The following is a 19,494-nucleotide window of genomic DNA, read 5'->3' on the forward strand; positions in this document are numbered from 1 at the left end:
AGTTCAGTCAAGAGATGGCTGTGGAGCTGATTAGCAGCTATCACATTATCAACGGGACAAATGAGATTCACCAGGAACACAATTAGCTTACGTCAGTGCTGTGTGCAACAGAAAGCCATCAATAAAATGGAGACTTTGGATTTGACAGTCTTTTACAAATTCCATGTACGTCTGTATTCACGCTGCTGTAAAAATCAAGAGATGAATCAAGCAAGCACCTTCAGCAAGCACCAGATGGAGCTGCTGTCTAAGCCACAAAGCCTTAACTATGAGGGCTTCATTTTTCAACACTAATTATGTTTGGAGACAAAGATGTGCACTTAAAGACACTGTCAAAACTATTTTAACTTGTAACAGGCTCTTAGAAAGAGAAGCTGTACCAGATAAGATGTAGCTCCGTCCAAGGAGCAATTCTTGGGCTTTACTGCCTTTGTGAAATAACTCTAATGGCACTCAGTAACTAGCCCCTTCGCCTATCAACATTGCCACCCCCAAATCGGGAAACTCTAGTCACCAATTATGCTTGAGAAATAAAATATGTCTCTCCCGAAGCACTTAAGGAAATATGACAGTCCGGCTGGTGTCTTCTATCTATTTGCCAAGGTGGGTCTAATATGGAATACCCAGATGGAGTGTTTGATAAGAAAAACCCCTTTGCTTCCACATTCCTTACAATCTCAAAACAAACCCTATGGATGGAACGGTCGATGAGAGAGCTGAATGGCTGAAGCTGCCCCTAGAAGCTAATCGAGATGCCATGATCTAAAATCCGATTTTGTGTTTGACAGTTTTCAAGACCAAAGCCCTTCAGGCTACAGATGAAGCTGCTGAAGAGCAGCCTATTTCACTTCACGTCATGACAGCTTTTTAAGAACCTATTACTGTTTTTCACTCTCCCTGCTCCTATACAGACAATGACAATGACAATAATTAGTTTGCCTCAAGTCCAACAGTTTCAAGCAGATTTGATACAAAACAACTAAATGCACACTGGATTTCAATCTTGGAATAAACAGGTCCACAGAAAGAGCTGGAGCTCCTCAAGCTGGATGTAATTTCCAAGTCGGTGAAGGGGGGGAGACTGTGTAGGTGGTATATTAAACACCATATATAGAGCATTTCCTAAAGGCACCCAAGGAGAATCTGTTAATAATAAAGGAGGATGGGGAATGCACTGCTAAGCTCCTTCCCCAATCCTATGACACCCGGAGGCCATTATCTTTCTTCATAAAATCTGTCACATTGCCATAGAGACAGAGTCAAGAATCCTCACTGCTGTACATGGGTTTTTCAGGACACTTTCAGTGAGGAGCTATTGCCTATATGTCATCCCCAACATGAGTCCATCCCCAGGATACGAGGGTAAAATTTACAAGTCCAGGTTCTCATTAGGCTTTTGTAATGGAACATGTGGGTTACTTATATAAAAAAGGAAAGGAAAATGTGACAAGTATCCCCACGTCACTGTTCCCAACCTTTCCTTCTTCCACAGTGAAAAATGCTGACCCGATACCTTAACCGGCTGCCAAACCCTTCAGTATATGACTAAAGGGGGGGGGGGGAGGAAGTGAAAGCAAAGCTGCAGGAAAAGGCTTCGTAGGAGATAAAACACAGCTTTAACTGGGAACACGAATGGAAATTCCATGAGTAAAAGGAACCTTCTTAATTTGAGATCTGACCCCCTCCCCACCCTTTTGTGGAAAAAAAAATCACAGTTCTTTGCTATCACAACAGCAAGCAAGATCTTAAGACATAAGGTTCTCCTGTTTAAAGAAGAAAGCAAAGTAAAACCTCCTTAATTTGGAAAACTTAACTAAAGCTCTGTAGAAAGGAAGAAGCCGTTCCACTTCCAATTGTTCTAACCGCAAGCTTTTTCTAACCATTTATGTTCCTGTCACATGGTAGCCATCTCCGGATAAGAGCCTTGCGTCAGCAAATGCACCACTGTGAAGTACCACTGCTTAGCTCCCAAATCATTTTTTAAGTTCAAACTCTTTGATGAACAAGTTAAATAATAATAATAATAATAATAATAATAATAATAATAATTACTATTACAAACTTGGTAATAACTAGTTATAAGATTATAACTTCCAAAATGGACACTGAACCCACCTCAGACCCCCTACTTAAGAAGGTATACATCAGAGAGGAGGTTAAAAGGTTATCTAATAATAGCCAAGGACTCCACAGCGCTTTATTCTGTTCACGAGCTGCTCCCTCTGCTTGGAATGTATTTCCTCTAATGCTGTTTCACTTGGCAAAACTATTTGCCCTTTAAGACCCTGTTCAAATTTTGCCTGTGTGATGAAGCTTTACCTGACTTCCTAAATACCATGTTGTGTGGTAGTTATCTAAGTCCCTAGAAGGCAAGGCTGTGTCTTTTTCACTTCTGTATCCCTTGGATTGCTTGGCATATACTAGATACTAATTAAATGCTTGCTGAATGATAATAATTTTAGCTAGTCACCACTTAAAGCATTTTATGTATGAAAACTCTTAACTCTCCTAAAAACCTTACAATGTACATACTATCATTAGATTCACTGTGCTAATGAAGAAATGGAGACTTGCCCAAGGTCACATAATTAATAAGTGACGGTAGGACGATGAATGGATGAATGAGTGCATGTATGCATAAACGGTAGAACTCAGCTCTCCATGGCATCTGGAGGCCGCTTTAGACATAAACTTGGTGGTACCTGGAAGGCAGTCCACTCAGCAGCAGCAGCACTGCCCACCACAGTGGAATTCTACGTTAAACAAAGAAGCACACCCACACCTTCCCAGCTCAGCTCTGAGAGGGGCAGAGTCCATGTGCTCACAGCAAAGCAAGCTAGGAGTAAACCAACAGGCATGCACAATTAGTTATGGCTGCCCCAAAGTTGTGCTTTGTGTGCTTCAGAGTGAATATTTTGAGGCAAATTAAGCATGCTCTTTCAGGAGCCACCCTATTAGGAGGGCTTTTGAAGTAGCTGACTGAGAGTGAACGGTGCTACTAGATGCTACTAGAAGTTGCCTTGCTGCGTTCTTCCTCTCCACTGCCCACAATCACAGACCCAACTGTCAAGTGAAGAAAGCTGTACTGTAGGCTAAATGAGATGTGAAAAGATAGGTAATCTCTGGTATCAAACAAGGGAATGAAGGGCCGCCAGGCTGGCTTAGTCAGTAAAGCATGCGACTCTTGATCTCAGGGTTGTAAGCTCGAGCCCCACGTTGGGAGTAGAGATTACTTAAAAAAATAAAATATTTATTTATTTATTTATTTATTTCTTAGATTTTTTAAAATTTATTCATCCGACAGAGAAAGAGACAGCCAGCGAGAGAGGGAACACAAGCAGGGGGAATGGGAGAGGAAGAAGCCGACTCCCCAGCGGAGAAGCAGGACGTGGGGCTCGATCCCAGAACGCTGGGATCACACCCTGAGCAGAAGGCAGACGCTTAACGACTGCGCTACCCAGGTGCCCCCCAAAAATAAAATACTTAAAATAAAACAAGGGCATAAGGAAGAGGGGAAAGGAGGACAGTGCAAGATTCAAAGGTAAAAAAAGAAGAGAAAGGGGGAAAAGGAAGTTGGGAAGGAAGTTTGTTTCAACAAACAAAACAGTCAATTATTCTGAGAGAAATCCCACTAGAATGTTTACAGCAACACCATCAAAGGAAGAATAATGCCATTTGTTACCACGCTTCACCATTTGTGGAAGCTTTATTGTCTATGAGGTATTTTTCCAATCAAACTAAATTTTACCTTCCCCAGCTATGGAAAAGAGTGAACAAGGCATTCTGTAAAGCATTTACAATTTAGACTTTTAAAGAGAAAAAGCACTTTCAAATTAGTGAAAGTCTGAGTTATACAGTACTTTAAAGAAACAGAAATTTATTGCTTTCAAAGAGATACCATAATAAACTAGTATAACCATCTTTCCTGGTAGAAGTATTTGGAGGACCTGTTCTAATAAACAAATAAGAATTATTTTTATGATGGTTAAAAATAAATAATCGCAAAATAAATAAATAAATAATTGCTTAAAAATACATTAAGAGTATCTTTCAAACTGGAATCCAGGATCTCTTTTCAAGGGTCTATGAGTTTTCCAAAAGACATTAATATTGAACTGAAAACAAAGTTTACATCTAAAATTAATATAAACATATGCAGAATCATTGCAATGGCCACTTATTAACTAAGCACAGCAACAGGATTTGCAACATGACTGCAAATGTACATATACATTTATTTTTCTCATCTGAACTGGCACCAAACACACTATTTTAACTGTAAAGAATAATGAGAAAAAAAGGAGGCTCCCTTGATAGGTAAATGATATACTCCCACTAAGTAAAGACCAGAATGAAATGACGGTGCAATCACTGTACATTGTACCAACCCTGGATTTTCAACATCTTAGAAGGAAATGTGGCAGAAAAAGAGCACCAATGGTAACGAAAGCTGCCAAGACACCTCTGGGGTGGCAGACAGCTCCATACTCATGTTGTAAGCAGCAATTCCGTTTTGGCAAAATATTACCATTGCATTGAAATAATGTTGTTAATTTGCATTTCATTACTTTTACAGGCTTTTTTGTACTTAACTTGTAAGTTTGTTTCAGTTTAGAGCTATATGAGAAATACATGTGTAAAGAATTTATATCTAATTTTGTTTGTTCATATTTAAGTAAAATTGTAATAATGTACATCAATAGTGAAAGACTCCAGTTTTTTTACCAATTAAAAGGAGCTTATAAATTACTAAAATTTGAAAGTAGTGCTTAAAAATAATATTCTCTTATGTTGATAAGCATTCCTCTTGTGATCTTATATACATTACTAATTTGCTAAGCATCTGTTAAGCGAGTATAATAACCATCAACTTCACGGGGCTGTTGTTAAAATGAATTCAGATAAAATGTATAGGGATTGCATTGAACCTATAGGTAGCTTTGAGTAACATGGACATTTTAACAATATTAACTCTTCCAGTCCAGGAAGACGGGCCATCTTTCCATTTGTTTGTGTCTCCTTTAACTTCTTTCATCAAAGTCTTACAGTTTTCATTATGCATATCTTTCATGTCCTTGGTTAAATTTATTCTTAAGTACTTTATTCATTTTTATGGGATTTTTTCATTTCTTTTTCAGAGACTTTGTTGTTAGTGTACAGAAACACAACTGGTTTCTGTATATTGATTTTATATCTTGTGACTTTCCTGAATTCACTGATTAGCTCCAACACTTTTTTTTTTTTGGTTGTCTTTGGGATTTTCTATACATAAAATCATATCATAATTTTATCATCAATTTTACTTCTTCTTCTCTGATTCAATGCAATCCCTATCAAAATCCCAATGGCAGTTTTCACAAAAATAGAAAAAAACAATTCTAAAATTTGTATGGAGCCACAAAAGACCCCAAATAGCCAAAACAACCCTGAAAAAGGAAAAGCCAGAAGCATCACACTCCTGAACTCAAACTATACCTCAAAGTTATAGTAATTAAAAGAGTTTGGTACTGGCATAAAAATGGACATACAGACCAATGGAAAAGAATAAACAGCCCAGAAATAAACCCATGCATATATATACTGGTCAACTAGTTCACAACAAAGAAGCCAAAAATATACAATGGAGAAAGGAGTCTTTTCAATAAATGGAGTTGGGAAAATTGGATGGCCACATGCAAGAGAATGAAAATGAATCCCTATCTTACACCATATACAAAATCAATCCAAAAAGGAGTAAAAACTTAAAACATAAGACCTGAAGCCATAAAACTGCTAGAAGAAGCAGAGGGAGAAAATTTCCTTGACATTGGTCTTGGCAACAATTTTTTTAAATATGACACCAAAAGTACAAGCACCAAAAGCAAAAATTGATAAATGGGACCACATCAAACTAAAACCTTCTGCACAGCAAAAGAAACAGTCAACAAAACCAAATGACAAGCTAGAGAATGGGAGAAAATATTTGCAAACCATATATTGGATAAGGAGTTCATGTTCAAAATATATAAAGAACTCATACAACTCATGAACAAAAAACCACAATCACAGATTTTTAAAAGGGCAGAATTAAAAAGACATTTTTCCAAAGAAGGCATCCAAATGGCCAACAGGTACATGAAAAGATGCCCATCACTAATCATTAGGGAAATGCAAATCAAAACCACCAGGAGATATCAGCTTACATCCATTAGAATGGTTATCATCAAGAAGATATGAGATAAATAAAAAAATATTTAAAAAGAAGATGTGAGATAACAAGTGTTGGGAAGGATATGGGAAAAAAGGGAATCCTGTGCACTGTTCGTGGGAATGTAAATTGGTTTGACCAAGATGGAAAACAGGATGAAGGTTTCCTGAAAAAATTAAAAATAGAACTCCTATATAATCCAGCAATCTCACGTCTGGGTATATATCCATAGGAAATGAAGTGTATCAGAAAGAAATAGGCACTCCTATGTTTATTGCAGCATTATTCACAACAGCCAAGATACGGAAACAAGTTAAGTGTCTATCAACAGATGAATGGACAAAGATAATGTGGTATATACAACAGAATATTATTCATCCACGAGAAAGAAGGAATCCTGCCATTTGTGACATGAACAGATCTTGAGGGCATTATGCTAAGTGATATAAGTCAGACAGAGAAAGACAAATACTGTAATGTATTACTTATATGTAGAATCTATAAAAGTCAAACTCATAGAAACAGAGAATAGAGTGGTGGTTACCAGGGGCTGAGGGGAGGGGTAACTGGAGAGGCATTGGTCAAACTTGCAATTAGAAGTTGAGTAAGTTCTGGAGACCTAATGCACAGCTCAGTGATTATAGTCAACAATACTGTATTATATACTTCAAAGTTACTAAGAGACTAGATAGCAAATGTTCTACCACAAAAAAGAAATGATAATTATGTGACATAATAGAGGTGTTAGCTAATGCTATGGCAGTAATCATACTTCAATATTTAAATGTATCAAATCAACACATTGCACAACTTAAACTTATATAACGTTACATGTCAATTTTATCTCAAACTATATAAACTGCCTAACACAGACGTTGATTCATAATAAGTGCTTAATAAATATTAGTTCTTCCCTCCTTTATTAAATCTCTAAATCAATGGAGGACAGGAAGGGAAGTGATTCCTTCCAATACCCTCCATACATATCTGTATGCCATCTTGACATACCAGATGGGCCATGCTATTTCCATGGAGATACTGGTAGCTATGCTGGTGGGCCTCAATTACCATGAATGGCTTAATTGAAAGTTTCAGCTAACTTGCACACCAGTCTACCACTTATTATTTCTATAGGGAAAATGTACTCCAAGTTCTGAACAACTGACTTGCAAAGAAACTTTAGCATTCCATTTTGGACTTGTGTTTTACATTGGTTTTAAGAGATGCTGTCGGATTATACCAGGAAAGACTTGCTAAGCAATAGGGTAATGTGATACTACCTGTGCTTTAAGAATTCAGGTGAGCATGGAAAAGGCCAAATTGACAGGAGGCAGGGTTGGAGGCAATGTGGCTAGTTCAACTATTACAATACTAGAGCAGGTAAGGCCCCAAGCTAACACAGCAGCAGTAGGAAATAATGGGCAGGGGCTGATCTGAGAGGCCAAATGGACAACACTTATCAACCAGTGGGACACTGGTGGAAAGGGACAGGGATCGTCAATGATTCTGGGGTGTCTCTATATGAAGATCAAGGATGATTTTCCCAGAGGCATACTGAGAAGGGTAGAGAATTAAGTTAGCAATAATTTGCACTACTTTGCTAAAGAGAATAATGAGAAAATTGAGACCTGAATGAAAATAGCAGAGTCTAAAATCATGTAAGTGATTAAAATTCTCCCCATTAAAAAATACTTAATTGCTATTATTTTATATAAAGTTGACTCTAAATCTTGAGTGCAAATGGTTTGGTGAGAACAATATAAAAGAATCAGGATGAAGTGGATGGGGAGGGAAAGAAAAAGGTAAAGTGACAATTCTCTAGTTAATCTTTATTTTACTACAAAATAAACCCAGAAAAATAAAACTTGGGCTGAATAACTGAAGGGCGGGGGCCAGCGATGGAGCATGAAGGATGGGAACTGTGGCCAGAGGATTCATATACTCCAGACAGACATGAGCACATGCCAACAGGTTTCCACAGGGCTGTTCTTAAGAAAACAGCAGAGGGGCACGTGGGTGGCTCAGCCAGTTAAGCATCTGACTTGTGATTTTGGTTAGTTTATGATCTCAGGGTTGTGAGACTGAGCCCTGCATTGGGCTCCACAGATTTTCTCTGTCCTTCTCCCTCTGCCCCTCCCCCCAAAATAAACAAGAAAACAGCAGAAGCTTGGATTCTGGGGAGTCAGTGGATATTAGTAAACAAGCCCATAAACTGGTAGAGGAAAAGCTAAATTACCCTTAAATAGCAGTATGCTGGGTCTTTATTCTTACTAGTAAAGATAGCTGCCTGTGGTCTGTACCATTAGACCACTACAGACCACCAGTGCTTCTCTGAGTAAAAAGTGACAAGTAGGATGCCCGATTTTCCTGAGGAGGTGCTTGTTCCTGGTCCTTGTGGCTGCCATGAGTACTGGGTAGCATTTCCATTCCTATCCTAACAACTCACCAATCAGCAGAACTGACCCCAGGGACAAAAATGAACAACAACCCTCAAGGCCATCACTAATTAGATAGGTAATTTCACTTTATGCAAGTCACTCTAACTCTCTTGGACTTATGATCCTTATATTTTTTAAGTAAAAAATAACTGAATTCTTTAGATTATATAAGCAATCAGAAAATAAAGATATGCAAACAAAGCAAAACTTCAAGCTCCAAATCTTTTTTTTTTAAGATTTTATTTATTTATTTGAGAGAGAGACAGAGAGAGAGAGTGAGCATGAGCAAGGGGAGGGGCAGAGGGAGAAGCAGACTCCCCGCTGAGCAGGGAGTCCAATGCAGGGCTCCATCCCAGGACCCTAGGATCACAACCTGAGCCGAAGGCAGACACTTAACTGACTGAGCCACACAGCTGTCCCCCAAGCCCCAAATCTTACTATATCCTTCCAGACCTTTTTCCTATAGATCAAATTACACACACACACTGATACACAGAGGTATTTAACACAATGAACATGCTGTCTGGTAACATGAATACCTTTTTAAAGTTTTTCCCAAAATTTACAATCAAGTCAAAAGATTATGTAAATGCAAATTTGGGTTAATATGCCAACTTGAATCATTCAAACAAATTTAACAGTGGGAGAAATAAAGTTGCAGTCAGAGTCCTTTAACAACCTCAAACAATTAAAAACATTTCTTATATATAATAAGAAACAACTCTTCTCTATGGAAATAATTATCTGGCAAGATTACCTATTCAGGGCACAGCTGAAAACTAGACAAGGTAGGGAAGAGCCTTAGGGTCTCTCATTTATTCACTCTTTACTCTTGTTTTAGACAAATTTAATTTGATCAATTCAGATCAGTTTTGTTGGTATTGTTAGTACAGAAATAAAAGTGAATGCTCTACTTGTAATTTGATGAATTCTAACAGTCTCTCTCATGATCCCCTTTATTTGCAGATCCTGTATCCACTTAACTATGAGCTGAGATAATGTTAATTTGAGTGGAGATATGTACGTCCCACTGCTTTCTCACAAAGGTGCCCAAATGCCCTTTCCACTATTACCCTTTTAAAAAGACTCTCTTTTCTAATCATTTCTTCTGTGATCTTGTGTATTCCCAAATACGTAAGCGTGGAATAACCTCGCAGAGCCTACACGTCTTGTCCTTTGATGCTCCAGACTTCAGTTTCCAACTGCCTACCAGACCTGCCTAAATAGAATTAATTATCTTTCCTCCAAAATGTGCTCCACCTTGTTCTGGGCACTGTAACAATTAATGGTATCACAATATTGGTAGACGTTCAGGCTGGGTCAGCGTTGACCACTCTACCCCCACCCCCAGTCCTTCCCATGCTATATTCAATTAATTGCCAGGTTCTGTCTCTCCAATCTGTACTCTCCCTTTGACAACTCTAGCCATCATGTGAGTCCTTGATTTCATCACTCTTTGTCTGAGGTACTGGGATGGTATCTTGTTGTCTCTTAATTCCTCTAGAATACAGATCTTTACCACTCTACTTACTTTTTCATGCAACCATTACTGGTTTTCAGTTGTCTCCATAATACATTTGAACTCCTTGAAACAAAATATAGTGCTCTTTTGTGATTAATACTGCCTTACCATTTTTTTTTATCATCATCAACTACATGTCCACCCATATAACAACTGTTCGAAATTCTATAGAACTTTCCATGCTTCAGTCAAATGCCAAGTCTCCTGTGAAGCTGCAGATCCGTTTCTTAAAATTAACTGTTTCCTCCTCATAATTCCTGTCACATGGTACTTATGGCTGTTTGTATACAACTTCCTCTCTCTCACTTCTTATTCAGGTTTGGTACCTATATGCTTCTTGAACAGATGAATAAACAATGCTTTATTATCTGGTTTCCCAGACCAAAAAGCTCAGAAGGGGACAGAAGCATTCAGACAGAAAGGACTACCTGACAGCAAATGGAGACAAAGAAAAATACAAAAACCAAACTTAAGAGCTCAGAAAGTATCTCAGTGAGGGGCAAACAGCCCAAGCCCCATAAGTGCATCACTGCATTTTCCAGAATGGCACTGATTGACCTTGACTCTAGATATCAAGAAAATGTTAAATTATCTTGAGTATCCTGTGTAAGAAGGCAAGAAAACAACAAAAGTGTGTAAAGTCTTTTGGGAAGATTTTTCATACAAATGGTTTTATTATTTAAAAGTTTATTTGTTTGGGGCGCCTGGGTGGCACAGCGGTTAAGCGTCTGCCTTTGGCTCAGGGCGTGATCCCAGCATTGTGGGATCGAGCCCCACATCAGGGTCCTCTGCTAAGAGCCTGCTTCTTCCTCTCCCACTCCCCCTGCTTGTGTTCCCTCTCTCACTGGCTGTCTCTATCTCTGTCCAATAAATAAATAAAATCTTTAAAAAAAAAGTTTGTTTAATTATAAAATAAATACCCTATATAGCAAATTTGAAAAACAAAGGTAGAGAGAAGGAGAAAAAATACCCAAATCTTAGTCTGCATTTAAAAAAAATGTAGCACCAAATGATTTTTCTAACTGAAAACATTTTGATGTTTAATGAGCTTTAGGCTCACCATTATCCAGAAAATCTGGCCAATTAGAACTCATTCTTTCAAAGGACATAGAGAGCTAAGATTTTACTATATCACTACATAAAAGTATTCATCCAACTCTTCTGTTTTAATGTATGACTGGAGAATGATGAGGTGGGAAGGCGATGAGTAAACGAGGGACAAAAAGATAAAAATGGAGGGTGAAAGAGAAAGAAAGAATCCAAAATAAAAGTTAGGAGAACAACCAAGACATGTGAGAAGAAGACCAGAAAAACAAAGAGAGAAAGCCCAATATATGAGCAGACACATTCAGAAAAAGGACAGCTCTTCTTTCATTTTTCTCCTCTCTTGACTTCCTTTGTTCCAATTGACTTCAGGCTGATGTATGTACCCTTAGATGCATGCTGAATTCCAATGAAGTCCTCCTACACGTATACTTTATACCAACACAATCCAGTTAAAAGGATTTTAATTGGTGTGCACCATTCCCTGCAATTTCAACATTTTAAAAATGAATAGTCTCACTAAGTACCAGATGGTGACATGTACTAATTAATCAGGCCTATTCAATGAATGAGCATATTAAAATGAATGCACCTATTAGACATGTGTTGTGGAAGCCCCATCCCGAGGAAGCCTCCCCTTAAATGAGTGCTCATGGAAGGTGCAAATTTACTGTGCAATACTCACAAGTGTCTCCCACAATTATTTGCAGCAGCAATACCATCACTCTTGCATCTCCCTCTAGATCAGCCAGTATTTCACACTAATAAGCAGGCTGTGAGCCCCGCTACTTCTCTATAATCTGTCTAACTTTTATAAGCAAGAGCCAGCTGAACTCTGGGTCTACCATTTTCCTACCAAAGAGAAGATTATACAAACTCTTCAAGGTCATTTGTTAAATGGACAACAGGTGAGGGGCAATGATCAAATGAAGCTCCTGATCCAATTCCCTTCCTCCCCAATTTGTCTGTCAGGCAGTGAAAGCCTTAGCATTGCTAGCTCAGGGAATAAGACATTGCAAATGGAAATCCTGCATGACAGGTTGCCATGCTCTGATTTTCTCTAAATATTGTGGGCATTGGAAAAAAAGGTATAATCTACAGGTAGGTCTTAAAATCCTACCAGGTATGCTTTATGAAAGAGAAAGAAATCTTAGAAGCTATTTGTTTTCTTAGCTCCTCCTACTCATCACTTCTCTATTTTATATTACCTTGAATCACCACAATTCCAAATGTATTCTAATAATATAGAATTCCCCAAATCTCTCTTGAGTTATTGAGAAAGACTGGTTTCTAATTTGTCAATGGCACTGAAAACTGAGCAGGTGATGCGGTAAGGAAGGGAAGGAGCAGCAAGGTACAGATAAAATACAGACCGTGGAGAAGAAGGGAGTGTTGTGAGACATGGATGTTATCTGCCACAGAGCAGGCACTGACAAATGTTAGTTCCCTCTCTGAGATAATAACAAATGGTAGGGAAAATTTTTGTTTGCTCACTAAAAAAAATCAACCTAAGAGAAATCTAAACATGGTTATCCTTGGAGAAGTTACAGATTCGAGTAGAAATGGTGCTTGGTTATGATACATGGCAATGGTTACTGCTTAAAATCAATAAAGAATAAAACCATAAAGAATTCATAGGGGAAGGTAAACCAATAATAGAAATGACAAAATTTGTAGTTACAGACTAGAAAAGCCTCCCTAATGGCAAACACCATTTAAACTGTATTACTTTCCCTGGGCTCTTGCCTAAAAATGAGAGGTAGAATTAATTATTCAAGCAGAATTTAATTAATATGGATATAATTAAAAGTAAAAATAACAAGAAATTTTCATCAAGAGGTTTCTGTGCAATGATTCGATAGTTTTTTGCAATTTTCTATTACTTAACAATTTCTGGTAGATTCCTTTATTTTTCAAATTTTGGTTCTGTTCCTATCCACCACCACTCTTAAATAAGAAAATATTTTGGTAGGGTGTGCAGCAGACAAACAGGTTCTTCTAAGAGTCCTGTGTTCTGAGATAAGACAAAACTCACGAAGAGAAGATAACAAAACCAACCACAATTCCCAGTCCAAACACTTAAAAGGAACCATGTTAGAAAAACCGGAACCCTGATTAACTGGAGAGAAAGCAGTGATTTATACCAACATAAGCAGACTTAAGACAACTCTTGGACTACTCTGAAAAATAATCTATTATTAAATCATGAAGAACACAACTGGTCAATAACCCACAAATCTAGGCAAAAAGAAAACACAATGCTTCTTGAACATATAGGATGTGAATAGCATAATGTGAAACTCCAAGGACAAGGGCACAGCACCGGCTTTTATTTTATAGGTAGCTCTAACTAGAAGGCTGAATTAATATTAAAGCTAGCTTCATTTGGAACAATATCAGAGTGTAAAATAAATACCAAGTTTGAAGGGAGATGAATCAGACACACAAAAGGAGACATACAAAGGAGCCAGTATGGTCTAAGTATGACATCTAACACAGTCAGAGTTGGGTATTCTCCTGCTTCTGTCTTTAAGATACAACTCTGAATTAGTCATTTATGCCTCTAGCTACATGACATCCTGCATCTCAGGTGCCTAAAACTCCTTGGAAAGGGGCCATGAATATATTTATATAAAAACAGACTCTGAGTTAGCTTTTCCCAGATGATATGCCAGAAATAATGAAAAGACAATATTTAGAACATGCTAGACGCCATGAAGTATTCTCAACACTAGAAAGAGCCTTTGATTGATGAATAGGGGGCAAGACTGGTAATTTCTTTTTTTTTTTTTTTTAAGATTTTATTTATTTATTTGACAGAGATAGAGACAGCCAGCGAGAGAGGGAACACAAGCAGGGGGAGTGGGAGAGGAAGAAGCAGGCTCCTAGCGGAGGAGCCTGATGTGGGGCTCGATCCCATAACGCCGGGATCACGCCCTGAGCCGAAGGCAGACGCTTAACCGCTGTGCCACCCAGGCGCCCCAAGACTGGTAATTTCTTCATGAAAAAACAGATACTGTCTAGAAGTGGGGAAAGAGGGGTATTTATACGGAAAAGCTTATCAATTTATAAAATAAAATCTGAGGCTAATATATCGGTCTTTACCTTGAAAAGACAGCAGTAAAACCTCTTTTTAAGAATCTGTTGTCTTTCGGGGCACCTGGCTGGCTTAGTTGGTAGAGCATGTGACTTTTAATCTCAGGGTTGTGAGTGCAAGCCCCACATTGGGCATAGAGTTTACTCAAAAAAAAAAAAAAAGAACCTCTTCCCCATAATCATTAATAGTAATCTTGAATTGCTTAAACTCAACTTGATACATTTAGGTTAGTACATGTAAATCTGAGAAGAAATGCCAAATATCTGTTCACATCTATATAGTTGATTACAACAAAGAAATGATCACAGAATGTGTGTGTGAAAACTTTTAATACTGCTTTTGGGGGTGGGGGAAAAGAAAGAAGCTAACATTTGTTGAGGTACTACAGTCACTGTGCTGGAAACTTTATATGATATCACCTCATTTAATCCTCCTACCCATCATATTGGTAGGTATCTTCTCCAAATTTACAGATGAGGAAACTGATGTTCGAAGGTATAAAATCAGGAAGTAGTGGAGTTGATATTAGATCTCAGGGCTGTCTGACTCCAAATACTATGCTTCTTAAAAGTAATGGCATTTGTAATGGCAAAGATAATATATTTTGCCCCAGAGATCAGTTATTGTAAAGTATATTTCTACATGTCATAACTATCTAAAGTTGATTTGTAGGAAAAATACAAAGAAGCAAGAAACCATTTCAATAATAAGCAGAATATAAATGAATTCAGTAAAGTTGCAGGATATAAAATTAACATACAGAAATCAGCTGCATTTCTATACACTAATAACAAAGTAGCAGAATGAAAAATTAAGAAAAAATTCCATTTATAGTTGCATTAAAGGAATAAAATACCTAGGAATAAACTTAACTAAGGAGGTGAAAGATCTGTGCTCTCAAAACTATAAGACATTGATGAAAGAAATTAAAAATGACACAAATGGAAAGATATTCCATGCTCGTGGACAGGAAGAATCAATATCCTTAAAATGTCCATACTCCCCAAAGCAACCTACAGATTCAGTGCAATCTCTATCAAAATAGCAACAGCATTTTTCACAGAACTACAACAAATAATACTAAAATTTGTGTGGAACCACAAAAGACCTGGAATAGCCAAAACAATCTTGAGAAAGAATAAAAAAAACTGGAGGTCACAATCCCACATTTCAAGATCACTACAAAGCTGTAGTCATCAAAACAGTATGGTACTGTTTTGTATAAAAACAGACATCCAAATCATTGGAACAGAAGAGAGCCCAGAAATAAACCCATGCTTATATGATCAATTAATCTATGACAAAGGAGGCAAAAAAAAAAAAAAAGACAACCAATGGGGAAGAGAGTCTCTTTAATAAACAATGCTGGCAAAACTGGACAGTTACATACAAAAGAATGAAACTAGGCCACTTTCTTATACTATACACAAAAATAAACTCAAAATGGATTAAAGACCCAAATGTAAGATATGAAACTAGAAGAAAACATAGGCAGTAATTCTTTGACATTGGCCTTCACAGTATTTTTCTAGATATTTCTCCTCATTAACAAGCAGAATGATGTGAATTACATTTGATTCTACTGTAAAATTTTTTAAGCATCTGTTAACATTAAAGTTTCTATCAGGTGTGCTGTTTATCTGGTTTATATTTTATCTTCTAACTATCTGACCAGTAAGTTTGAAAAGAGCAGATTCTGAAATGAAGAAACAAAAACCACCCAGATTCTGAATGCGTTTTCAAACTATAAAAAGTGAAGCTACTGTGCCATATTCACAGTCAGATAAAAGTTGTTTTTTAGAGTAGGGCTTCTTAAACTTCAATGTGCTTACAAAGTACCTGGGCATCTTGTAAAAATGCTGATTCAGTAGGTCAGGATTTTGATTCAGTAGGTCCGGATCCACAGACTATTCTAGAGTAGTGGGTTTTAGAATCTATACAAAAGATGGGGATGATAAAAATCTGGAAAATAGAATATGAAGAAATCATTTCTATTGTTCCTTGGATATGTGGCTAAAGGGCAATACCATGAAGTTTTATTCTTGTACTCTATAGCACAATCTATGGGGTTAAAATCAAGGGCATAAACCCCAAGAGCAAACACAATTTTGCTGAAGAAGCTGGAGAACTGACACTATCCATCTTTAAGACTAACTGTAAAGCTATAATAATTAAGACAGTATGGTATTAGTGAAAAAACAAACAGAAAAAACAGTGGAACACAAGAGAGAGCCCAAAAATAGATCCATACAAATACAGTCAACTAATCTTCGACAAAGAAACAAAGGCAATTCAATGAAGAAAAGTAGTCTTTGCCACAAATGATATTGAAACAACTAGAAATCTATCTATATATATATATAAAAGAATCTAGACAAAGGCCTTATTTCCTTCACAAAAATTAACTCAACATGGAATAGAAGACCTGGACATAAAATGCAATACCATAAAATTCCTAGAAGATAGTCTGAGAAAAATCTAGATGGCCTTGGGTTTAGTGATGACTTTGAAGATACTACACCAAAGCACAATCTATGAAAGACTTCATTAAAGTTGGACTTCGTTAAAATTAAAAATGTCTGCTCAGCAAAATCCAATCTCAAGCAAATGAGAAGACAAGCCACATAGTGGAAGAAAATATTTGCAAAAGATATATCTGAAAAAGAACTGCTATCAAAAATATAAAGAACTCTTAAAATGCAGTATGAAAACGAACACCACAACTAAGAAATGGGCAAAAGATCTGAGGAGACAACTCACCAAAGAAGATATATAGATAGCAAACAAGCATATAAAAAGATGCTCAACACTAGAAAACGAGCAATCTTGCCTCTTTGTATTTACCCAAAGGAGTTGAAAATGTATGTCTATACAAAACCTGCACACAAACGTGTATAGCAGCTTTATTCATAATTATTAAAACTTGGAAGCAATCAAGATGTCCTTCAATAGATGACTGGATAAATTGTGGTATATCCACTCAATGGAATACTATTCAGTGACAAAAGGAAATGAGCTATCAAGCTATGAAAACATAGAAGAACCATAAATACACATTACAAATTAAAGAGGCCAATCTGAAAGGCTATATACTATGTGATTCCAACTATATGATATTCTAGAAATGGCAAAACTATGGAGACAGTAAAAAGATTAGTGGTTTCCAAGGATTTAGGGGGTGGGAGGTATGAATAGGTGGAGCCCAGGGCATTTTAGGGCAGCGGAACTATTCTGTATGTTAGTATGACGGTGGCTACACGTTTTTCTACATTCGTCAAAATCCATAGACGGCATAACATAAAGAACAAGCCCTAATGTAGACAGTGGATGGGGTTGACAATGATGTGTCCATGTTAGTTTATTGATTGTAACGAATGTACTACATTTGTGCAGGATGTTGATGGTGGGGCAGGCTGTGTATGTGTGGAGAGCTGGTATGTGGGTAATCTCTATATCTTCCACTTAAATTTGCTGTGAACCTAAAACTGCTTTAAAAAATAAAGTGTATTACTAAAAAGTAAAATCAAGAGCATACATATCTCTAATGCTTAAGAAGAATTAATGACTAACTACAAGCATGGAAACTTTCTACAGTTAGATTAGTGTAATAATAAGATAATTTGAGTTTATGTAAGAAGGCACATTAGTTTTTTTTAATTTGAAAATTTAAAAAGGGATTTTATTTTCCAAAAGGGTATTGTCTGATTGATTGACTAGGCAGAGGGCAGTTCTTATCTCAACAACCAGGGATCCATAACACGGAGCCCAGGGGCCATGCTGTGGGTGCCAGAGGACAAGGTACAGGGACAGCAGCGGTTTTCTGACAGAGATCACTGTTTTCCATTTCCAGTTATATTTTCAAGTTTCCTTTCAGGACTCTCAGAGTGTTCCTCCTCAGCTCCAGGCTCAGTGCAGGCCTGGGACCAGGTGGAGTTGAAACTGGATCGTACTCTTCTTGCCTCTGAGACTTTTAAACAGAACTGGTGAAAAAATTGCCTACCAACTTCAATTTACTGTTTTTTTATCCTTACTGCTCCTGTTTACGAGGCTAATATTACTACTTATGTAAATCACATCTCTAATTCATACAATAACCTTGAGGGGCAGGCATTATCATTTTAATGAATAAGGATGTGGGGGATTGAAGAGGTCAAGTTTCCTGCCCAGTGCCATACAGCTCTGAAGTAGTAAGCCTTGAACCCAGCCCTGACTCACTTCAAAATCCCACTCAATTCTATTAAATCATACCGTTTCCAAACTCCTTGGTAACCACCACATGCCCCTCTTTGCTGTGGGTGGAACTCTTCTCTAGTTTCTTATCTCAGTGCATCCCATTCCACTCTGTACTTGGCTACTCCCTTAGTGAGAACCACCAGTAGCTCTGGGAAAATTACATCCCTAGTCTCAGTATTGTTTCCATGGGATTCACATTGGCCAGGCCAGTAGCTTCCTCCAGGGTGAAGAGTATTAGTCATTGTTAACTACTCTGTTCATCCCTCCTTCCAGTCTTTTCAGTTTAACTGTTTACGGTAACCAGATCTATGAATTTTAGACAATTTAGTATAGAGGTAAAAAACTGTCCTTCCTGCCCAAGGAGAAAAGCTGGAAAAATGACTTTAAAATTAAACTGCTGTTTAGAATAACAGAACAAATAAAGCAACAAAAACGATGGATTATGGAATAGTTAAAGTCTAAATGTGAAATGTGTGGAAATACCTGGTTTTGGTAAGATAGAAATATCTAACTGTGAGAACTAACCTACTGATGAAAAACTGAAGAAATGGGCTAAAAGAGACAAGTTATGTGTCCCTTACCACCTCCTTCTTACTTCATATAACGACTATAAAACACAGGTTTTATAGAGGGGTCCTTTTAATTGTTATTCATTTTTGAAGAACTATCTCCTCTCCATTGCTACTATTTTGGAAAGAAAATACAAAGTTAAGAATCTACAGACCAGGGAAGTAAATTTACAGTACAGATTCAACTACTTATTCACTAGCATAACAGAAAAACAGGCAATATGTATTGAAAAAATTCTATAAATAGAAAATAAATTGAAACTGGATCTTAAAAAAAAGTCCATTCTAAGATAACCCTCTTATCTCTCTTTTTAATGTAAAATATACCCTCAACCATCCCATATACCCTCAACCACTGAGTTTAAACACTAGCAAAGAGAGATATTCAAGATATCTGATTAAAG

At 37.3% G+C, this 19,494-nt stretch overlaps 1 protein-coding gene and 1 pseudogene across 3 annotated transcripts in view; one reads left to right on the forward strand and one right to left on the reverse strand.

The window, feature by feature from the left end:
- PEAK1 (pseudopodium enriched atypical kinase 1) overlaps positions 1-19,494 on the reverse strand; it is a 287,490-nt gene that overhangs the window by 80,146 nt on the left and 187,850 nt on the right. The gene's annotated exons all lie outside the window — the stretch shown is intronic.
- Positions 7,493-19,494, forward strand: part of LOC100473481 — a 95,817-nt pseudogene continuing 83,815 nt past the window's right edge.

Source organism: Ailuropoda melanoleuca, chromosome 9, assembly GCF_002007445.2.
Source record: "Ailuropoda melanoleuca isolate Jingjing chromosome 9, ASM200744v2, whole genome shotgun sequence".
In the NCBI taxonomy this organism is placed as follows: Eukaryota; Metazoa; Chordata; class Mammalia; order Carnivora; family Ursidae; genus Ailuropoda; species Ailuropoda melanoleuca.